Consider the following 8,800-nt stretch of genomic DNA (forward strand, 5'->3'; position numbering starts at 1 on the left):
TAGTGTCAAACCTAATGATGATGGGGCTGGATATGAATCCACTTTGGATGAAAAACGCCCCAATGATTCGGAGTCCATCTATCTTGATGCTAAAAGCATTGAAAGTGGAGTAGAGGATATCAAAACTTTGAGTAGTAATGAAACTACTACTTTGGATTTCAAGGAATTCAATTATGGTAGTTGCTCTTTGATTTAATGTATTTCCTTGATGCAATCCATGCTAAACTCTCCCCACGCTTATAGCCAAAACAAGGCCTTTACCGATCATATCGTCGTTGCTATGATTAAATCTCTTGAAGAGAAACTTGAATTGGAAGTTTCTATTCCTAGAAAACATCGTGATGAGTGAGAACCTACTATTAAAATCAAGATAAAAAACTATGAATGCAATGCTTTGTGTGATTTGGGTGTTAGTGTTTCCGCGATTCCAAAGTCTTTATGTTATGTTCTAAGCTTCAATGAGATTGCTGAGTGCTCTCTTAATTTGCATCTTGCGGATTCTACTGTTAAGAAACCTATGGGAAGGATCAATGATGTTCTTATTATTGCAAATAGGAACTATGTAGCCGTAGATTTCATTATGCTTGATATTGATTGCAATCCTACATGTCCTATCATTCTTGGTAGACCTTTCCTAAGGACTATTGGTGCTGTCATCGATATGAAGGAAGTGTTGGGGAACGTCGCATGGGAAACAAAAATTTTCCTACGCGCACGAAGACCTATCATGGTGATGTCCATCTACGAGAGGGGATTTCCGATCTACATACCCTTGTAGATCGCACAGCAGGAAGCGTTTATAAACGCGGTTGATGTAGTGGAACGTCCTCACGTCCCTCGATCCACCCCGCGAACCGTCCCACGAACCGTCCCGCGATCCGTCCCACGACCCGCTCCGATCTAGTGCGGAACGGACGACACCTCCGCGTTCAGCACACGTACAGCTCGATGATGATCTCGGCCTTCTTGATCCAGCAAGAGAGATGGAGAGGTAGATGAGTTCTCCGGAAGCGTGACGGCGCTCCGGAGGTTGGTGGTGATCTATCTCAGCAGGGCTCCGCCCGAGCTCCGCAGAAATACGATCTAGAGGAAAAACCGTGGAGGTATGTGGTCGGGCTACCGTGGCAAAGTTGTCTCAAATCAGCCCTAATACCTCAGTATATATAGGAGGGAGGGGAGGGACCTTGCCTTGAGTATCAAGGAGCCCCAAGGGGTCGGCCGAAGTGGGGGGAGGAGGATTCCTCCTCCAATCCTAGTGCAACTAGGATTGCAAGGTGTAGTCCTTCTCTATTTTCCCACTTCCCCCCTTTTTTTCTCTTTTCTCTTTGATTTTCTTTCTGTCCTGCGCAGGGGCCTTCTTGGGCTTTCCCACCATCCCACTAAGGGCTGGTGCAGCACCCCTAAGGCCTATGGGCTTCCGCGGGGTGGGCTGCCCCCCCCCCCCCGGTGAACATCCGGAACCCATTCGTCACTCCCGGTACATTCCCCGTAATGCCGAAAACTTTCCGGTAATGAAATGAGGTCATGCTGTATATCAATATTTGTCTCCGGACCATTCCGAAAACCCTCGCGACGTCCGTGATCTCATCCGGGACTCCAAACAACATTCAGTAACCAACCATATAACTCAAATACGCATAAAACAACGCCAAACCTTAAGTGTGCACACCATGCGGGTTCGAAAACTATGTAGACATGACCCGAGGGACTCCTCGGTCAATATCCAATAGCGGGACCTGGATGCCCATATTGGATCCTACATATTCTACGAAGATCTTATCGTTTGAACCTCAGTGCCAAGGATTCATATAATCCTGTATGTCATTCCCTTTGTCCTTCGGTATGTTACTTGCCCGAGATTCGATCGTCAGTATCCGCACACCTATTTCAATCTCGTTTACCGGCAAGTCTCTATACTCGTTCCGTAATACAAGATCCCGCAACTTACACTAAGAAACGCGGTTGATGTAGTGGAACATCCTCATGTCCCTCGATCCGCCCCGTGAACCGTCCCACGAACCGTCCCGCGATCCGTCCCACGATCCGCTCCGATCTAGTGCCGAACGGACGGCACCTCCGCGTTCAGCACACGTACAACTCGACGATGATCTCTGCCTTCTTCATCCAGCAAGAGAGACGGAGAGGTAGATGAGTTCTCCGGCAGCGTGACGGCGCTCCGGAGGTTGGTGGTGATCTAATCTCAGCAGGGCTCCGCCCGAGCTCCGCAGAAACGCGATCTAGAGGAAAAACCATGGAGGTATGTGGTCGGGCTGCCGTGGCAAAAGTTGTCTCAACTCAGCCCTAATAGCTCCATATATATAGGAGGAGGGGAGGGGAGGCTTGACTTGAGGCTCAAGGAGCCCCAAGGGCTGCGCCACCAAGGGGAGGAGGAGTCCTCCTCCAATTCTAGTCCAACTAGGATTGGAAGGTGGAGTCCTTCTCTTCTTTCCCACCTTTCCTTTTTTGTCTTTCTCTTATTTTGGCTTTTCTTTCTCTCTTGCGCAAGACAACCTTGGGCTGACCCCACCTACTAGGTGCCCCACCCCCGAGGGCCTTGGGCCCTTCCGGGTGGGTGGTCCCCCCTCCCGGTGAAGATCCAGAACCCATTCGTCATTCCCGGTACATTACCGGTAATGCCCGAAAACATTCCGATAACCAAATGAAGTCATCCTATATATCAATCTTCGTTTCCGGACCATTCTGGAAACCCTCGTGACGTCCGTGATCTCATCCGGGACTCCGAACAACATTTGGTAACCAACCATATAACTCAAATACACATAAAACAACGTCGAACCTTAAGTGTGTAGACCCTGCGGGTTCGAGAACTATGTAGACATGACCCGAGTGACTCCTCGGTCAATATCCAATAGCGGGACCTGGATGCCCATATTGGATCCTACATATTCTACGAAGATCTTATCGTTTGAACCTCAATGCCAAGGATTCATATAATCCCGTATGTCATTCCCTTTGTCCTTCGGTATGTTACTTGCCCGAGATTCGATCGTCAGTATCCGCATACCTATTTCAATCTCGTTTACCAGCAAGTCTCTTTACTCATTCCGTAATACAAGATCCCGTGACTTACACTAAGTCACATTGCTTGCAAGGCTTGTGCGTGATGTTGTATTACCGAGTGGGCCCCGAGATACCTCTCCGTCACAAGGAGTGACAAATCCCAGTCTTGATCCATACTAACTCAACAGACACCTTCGGAGATACCTGTAGAGCATATTTATAGTCACCCAGTTACGTTGTGACGTTTGATACACACAAGGCATTCCTCCGGTGTCAGTGAGTTATATGATCTTATGGTCATAGGAATAAATACTTGACACACAGAAAAACAGTAGCAACAAAATGACACGATCAACATGATACGTTCATTAGTTTGGGTCTAGTCCATCACATGATTCTCCTAATGATGTGATCCCGTTATCAAGTGACAACACTTGCCTATGGTCAGGAAACCTTGACCATCTTTGGTCAACGAGCTAGTCAACTAGAGGCTTACTAGGGACAGTGTTTTGTCTTTGTATCCACACAAGTATTGTGTTTCCAATTAATACAATTATAGCATGGATAATAAACAATTATCATGAACAAAGAAATATAATAATAACTAATTTATTATTGCCTCTAGGGTATATTTCCAACAGTCTCCGACTTGCACTAGAGTCAATAATCTAGTTCACATCACCATGTGATTTCAACGAATCCAACACGCATATAGTTCAGGGGTCCTGATCACGTCTTGCTCGTGAGAGAGGTTTTAGTCAACGGTTCTGAAACTTTCAGATCCGTGTGTTCTTTACAAATCTTTATGTCATATTTATAGATGCTGCTACTACGTGCTATTCGGAAATACTCCAAATATCTACTCTACTATACGAATCCATTTCACTACTCATAGTTATTCGGATTAGTGTCAAAGCTTGCATCGACGTAGCCCTTTACGACGAACTCTTTAACCACCTCCATAATCGAGACAAATTCCTTAGTCCATTTAGTTACCAAGGATAACTTTGACCGCTGCTAGTGATTCAATCATGGATCACTCTCTGTACCTCTCAACAGACTTTGAGGCAAGGCATACATCAGGTGCAGTACTCAGCATGGCATACTTCAGATTCTACGGCCAAGGCATAGAAGACGACATTCGTCTATTCTCTTTATTCTGCCGGGGTCGTGTTTTGAGTCTTACTCAAATTCACACCTTACAACATAACCAAGAACTACTTCTTTGCTGATCTATTTTGAACTCCTTCAAGAACTTGTCAAGGCATGCATCTTGTTCAAACTTCTATTAAGCGTTTCGATCTATCTCCACAGATCTTGATGCTCAACGTTCAAGTAGCGCATTCCAGGTATTCCTTTGAAAAACTCCTTTCAAACAACCTTTTATGCTTTACACTAAGTCACATTGTTTGCAAGGCTTGTGTGTGATGTTGTATTACCGAGTGGGCCCCGAGATACCTCTCCGTCGCACGGAGTGACAAATCCCAGTCTTGATCCATACTAACTCAACGGACACCTTCGGAGATACCTGTAGACCATCTTTATAGTCACCCAGTTACCTTGTGACGTTTGATACACAGAAAGCATTCCTCCGGTGTCAGTGAGTTATATGATCTCATGGTCATAGGAACAAATACTTGACACGCAGAAAACAGTAGCAACAAAATGACACGATCAACATGCTACGTCTATTAGTTTGGGTCTAGTCCATCACATGATTCACCCAATGATGTGATCCAGTTATCAAGCAACAACACCTTGTACATAGTCATAACACCCTGACTATCCTTGATCAACTGGCTAGCCAACTAGAGGCTTGCTAGGGACAGTGTTTTGTCTATGTATCCACGCATGTATCTAAGTCTTCATTCAATACAATTATAGCATGGATAATAAACGATTATCTTGATACAGGAATTATAATAATAACTTATATATCATTGCCTCTAGGGCATAATTCCAATAGTCTCCCACTTGCACTAGAGTCAATAATCTAGCCCTCACATCACCATGCAAATTACATTGTAATAAATCTAACACCCATACAGTTCTGGTGTTGATCATGCTTTGCCCGTGGAAGAGGTTTAGTTAGCGGGTCTGCCACATTCAGATCCGTGTGCACTTTGCATATATTCACGTCCTCCTCCTCGACGTAGTCGCGGATGAGGTTGAAGCATCGTTTGATGTGTCTAGTCTTCTTGTGAAACCGTAGTTCCATTGCTAAGGCAATGGCACCCGTGTTGTCACAAAATAGGGTTATTGGATTCAGTGCGCTCGGCACTACTCCAAGATCCGTCATGAACTGCTTCATCCAGACACCCTCCTTAGCTGCCTGTGAGGCAGCCATGTACTCCGCTTCACTTGTAGAATCAGCTACGACGCTTTGCTTGGAACTGCACTAGCTTACGGCACCCCCATTAAGAATAAATATGTATCCGGTCTGCGACTTAGAGTTGCCCGGATCTGTGTCAAAGCTTGCATCGACATAACCCTTTACGGCGAGCTCTTTGTCACCTCCATATACGAGAAACATCTCCTTAGTCCTTTTCAGGTACTTCAGGATATTCTTGATCGCCGTCCAGTGATCCACTCCTGGATTACTCTGGAACCTGCCTGCCATACTTATGGCTAGGCTAACGTCCGGTCTAGCGCACAGCATTGCATACACGATAGAACCTACGGCTGAAGCATAGGGGACGGTGCTCATATGCTCTCTATCTTTATCAGTTGCTGGGTACTGAGTCTTACTCAATCTCGTACCTTGTAAAACTGGTAAGAACCCCTTCTTGGACTGTTCCACATATAATATTAGAAACGCCACATTGCTCCCACTCACTTTCTTGTAAATACAAGATTCTCCAACCACTTGTATAAACCCAAATGCTTTGATCACCTCATCAAAGCTTTTATTCCAACTCCGAGATGCTTGCACCAGTCCATAAATGGATCGTTGGAGCTTGCACACTTTGTTAGCATTTTTAGGATCGACAAAACCTTCGGGTTGCATCATATACAACTCTTCCTTAAGGAAACCGTTAAGGAACGCCGTTTTGACATCCATCTGCGAGATTTCATAATCAAAAAATGCAGCTATTGCCAACATGATTCGGACGGACTTAACCATCGCTACGGGTGAGAACGTCTCATCGTAGTCAATTCAACTTTTGAAAAACCCTTTGCCACAAGTCGAGCTTTATAAACGGTCACATTACCGTCAGCATCTGTCTTCTTCTTAAAGATCCATTTGTTCTGAATAGCCTTGCGGCCTTCAGGTAGTACTTCCAAAGTACACACTTTGTTTTCATACATAGATCCTATCTCGGACTTCATGGCCTCCAGCCATTTGTTGGAACCCGGGCCCACCATTTCTTCTTCATAATTCACAGGATCATTGTTGTCTAACAACATAATTGATAAGGCGGGATTACCGTACCACTCTGGACCAGTACGCGATCTCGTCGACCTGCGAGGTCCGATAGAAACTTGATCCAGAGTTTCATGATCATCATCATTAACTTCCTCCTGAACCGACGTCGCAACGACAGGGGTATCCCCTTGCCCTGCGCCACCATCCAGAGGGATAAGAGGTTCAACAACCTCATCAAGTTCTACCTTCCTCCCACTCAATTCTCTCGAGAGAAACTCCTTCTCGAGAAAAGCTCCGTTCTTAGCAACAGACACTTTGCCCTTAGATTTGAGATAGAAGGTATACCCAACTGTCTCTTTTGGATAACCTATGAAGACGCACTTTTCTGCTTTGGGTTCCAGCTTTTCAGGCTGAAGCTTTTTGACATAAGCATCACATCCCCAAACTTTAAGAAACGACAACTTTGGTCTTTTTCCATACCACAGTTCGTATGCTGTCGTCTCAACGGATTTTGATGGTGCCCTATTTAAAGTGAATGCAGCTGTTTCTAATGCATAAGCCCAAAACGATAATGGCAAATCGGTAAGAGACATCATAGATCGCACCATCTCTAATAAAGTATGATTACGATGTTCGGACACACCATTACGCTGTGGTGTTCCAGGCGGTGTCAACTGTGAAACAATTCCACATTGTCTTAAGTGAGCACCAAACTCGAAACTCAGATATTCACCCCCACGATCAGACCGTAGGAACATGATCTTCTTGTTATGATGATTTTCAACGTCACTCTGAAATTGCTTGAACTTTTCAAATGTTTCAGACTTGTGCTTCATCAAGTAGACATAACCATATCTACTCAAATCGTTAGTGAAGGTGAGAAAATAACGATATATGCCGCGTGCCTCCACACTCATCGGACCACACACATCGGTATGTATGATTTCCAACAAGTCACTTGCATGCTCCATTGTTCCAGAGAATGGAGTTTTAGTCTTCTTGCCCATGAGGCATGGTTCACACGTGTCAAGTGAATCAAAGTCAAGTGACTCCAAGAGTCCATCGGTATGGAGTTTCTTCATGCGTTTTATACCAATATGACCTAAGCGGCAGTGCCATAAAAACATGGCGCTATCATTGTTAACTCTAACTCTTTTGGTCTCAATGTTATGTATATGTGTATTATCACTATCAAGATTCAATATGAACAATCCTCTCACATTGGGTGCATGACCATAAAAGATATTACTCATAGAAATAGAACAACCATTATTCTCTGACTTAAATGAGTAACCGTCTCGCAATAAACAAGATCCAAATATAATGTTCATGCTTAACGCAGGCACTAAATAACATTTATTTAAGTTCATAACTAATCCTGATGGTAACTGAAGTGAAACTGTGCCGATGGCGATTGCATCAACCTTGTAACCATTTCCCACGCGCATCGTCACTTTATCCTTCGCCAGCCTTCGCTTATTCCGCAGTTCCTGTTTCGAGTTGCAACTATGAGCAACAGAACCGGTATCGAATACCCACGCACTACTACGAGAGCTGGTTAAGTACACATCAATGCCATGTATATCAAATATACCCGATTTTTCCTTGGCCGCCTTCTTATCAGCCAGATACTTGGGGCAGTTGCGCTTCGAGTGACCCATACCCTTACAATAATAGCACTCCGTTTCAGGCTTAGGTCCAGCTTTGGGTTTCTTCGTCGGATTGGCAATAGGCTTGTCGCTCTTCTTCGAATTACCCTTCTTTCCTTTGCCGTTTCTCTTGAAACTAGTGGTCTTATTCACCATCAACACTTGATGCTCTTTACGGAGTTCTGACTTTGCGACTTTCAGCATCGCGAATAACTCGCCGGGTGACTTGTTCATCCCTTGCATGTTATAGTTCAACACAAAGCCCTTATAGCTTGGCGGCAGTGATTTAAGAATTCTGTCAGTGATAGCCTCTTGCGGGAGTTCAATCCCCAGCTCAGCTAGACGGTTTGAGTACCCAGACATTTTCAGCACATGTTCAGTGACAGACGAATTCTCCTCCATCTTGCAAGCATAGAATTTATCGGAGGTCTCATACCTCTCGATCCGGGCGTTCTTTTGAAAGATAAACTTCAACTCCTGGAACATCTCCTATGCTCCATGACACTCAAAGCGACGTTGAAGTCCCAGCTCTAATCCATACAAGACTGCACATTGAACTACTGAGTAGTCCTCCTTACGTGTTAACCAAGCGCTCTTAACATCTTGGTCAGCCGTAGCAGGTGGTTCATCTCCTACTGTAGCATTAAGGACATAATCCTTCTTCCTAGCTTGCAGGAGCAACTTAAGATTATGAGCCCAGTCTACAAAGTTGCTTCCATCATCTTCCAACTTAGTTTTCTCTAGGAACGTATTAAAATTCAGG

The sequence above is a fragment of the Hordeum vulgare genome, chromosome 7H (genome assembly GCF_904849725.1).
Source record: "Hordeum vulgare subsp. vulgare chromosome 7H, MorexV3_pseudomolecules_assembly, whole genome shotgun sequence".
NCBI lineage: Eukaryota > Viridiplantae > Streptophyta > Magnoliopsida > Poales > Poaceae > Hordeum > Hordeum vulgare.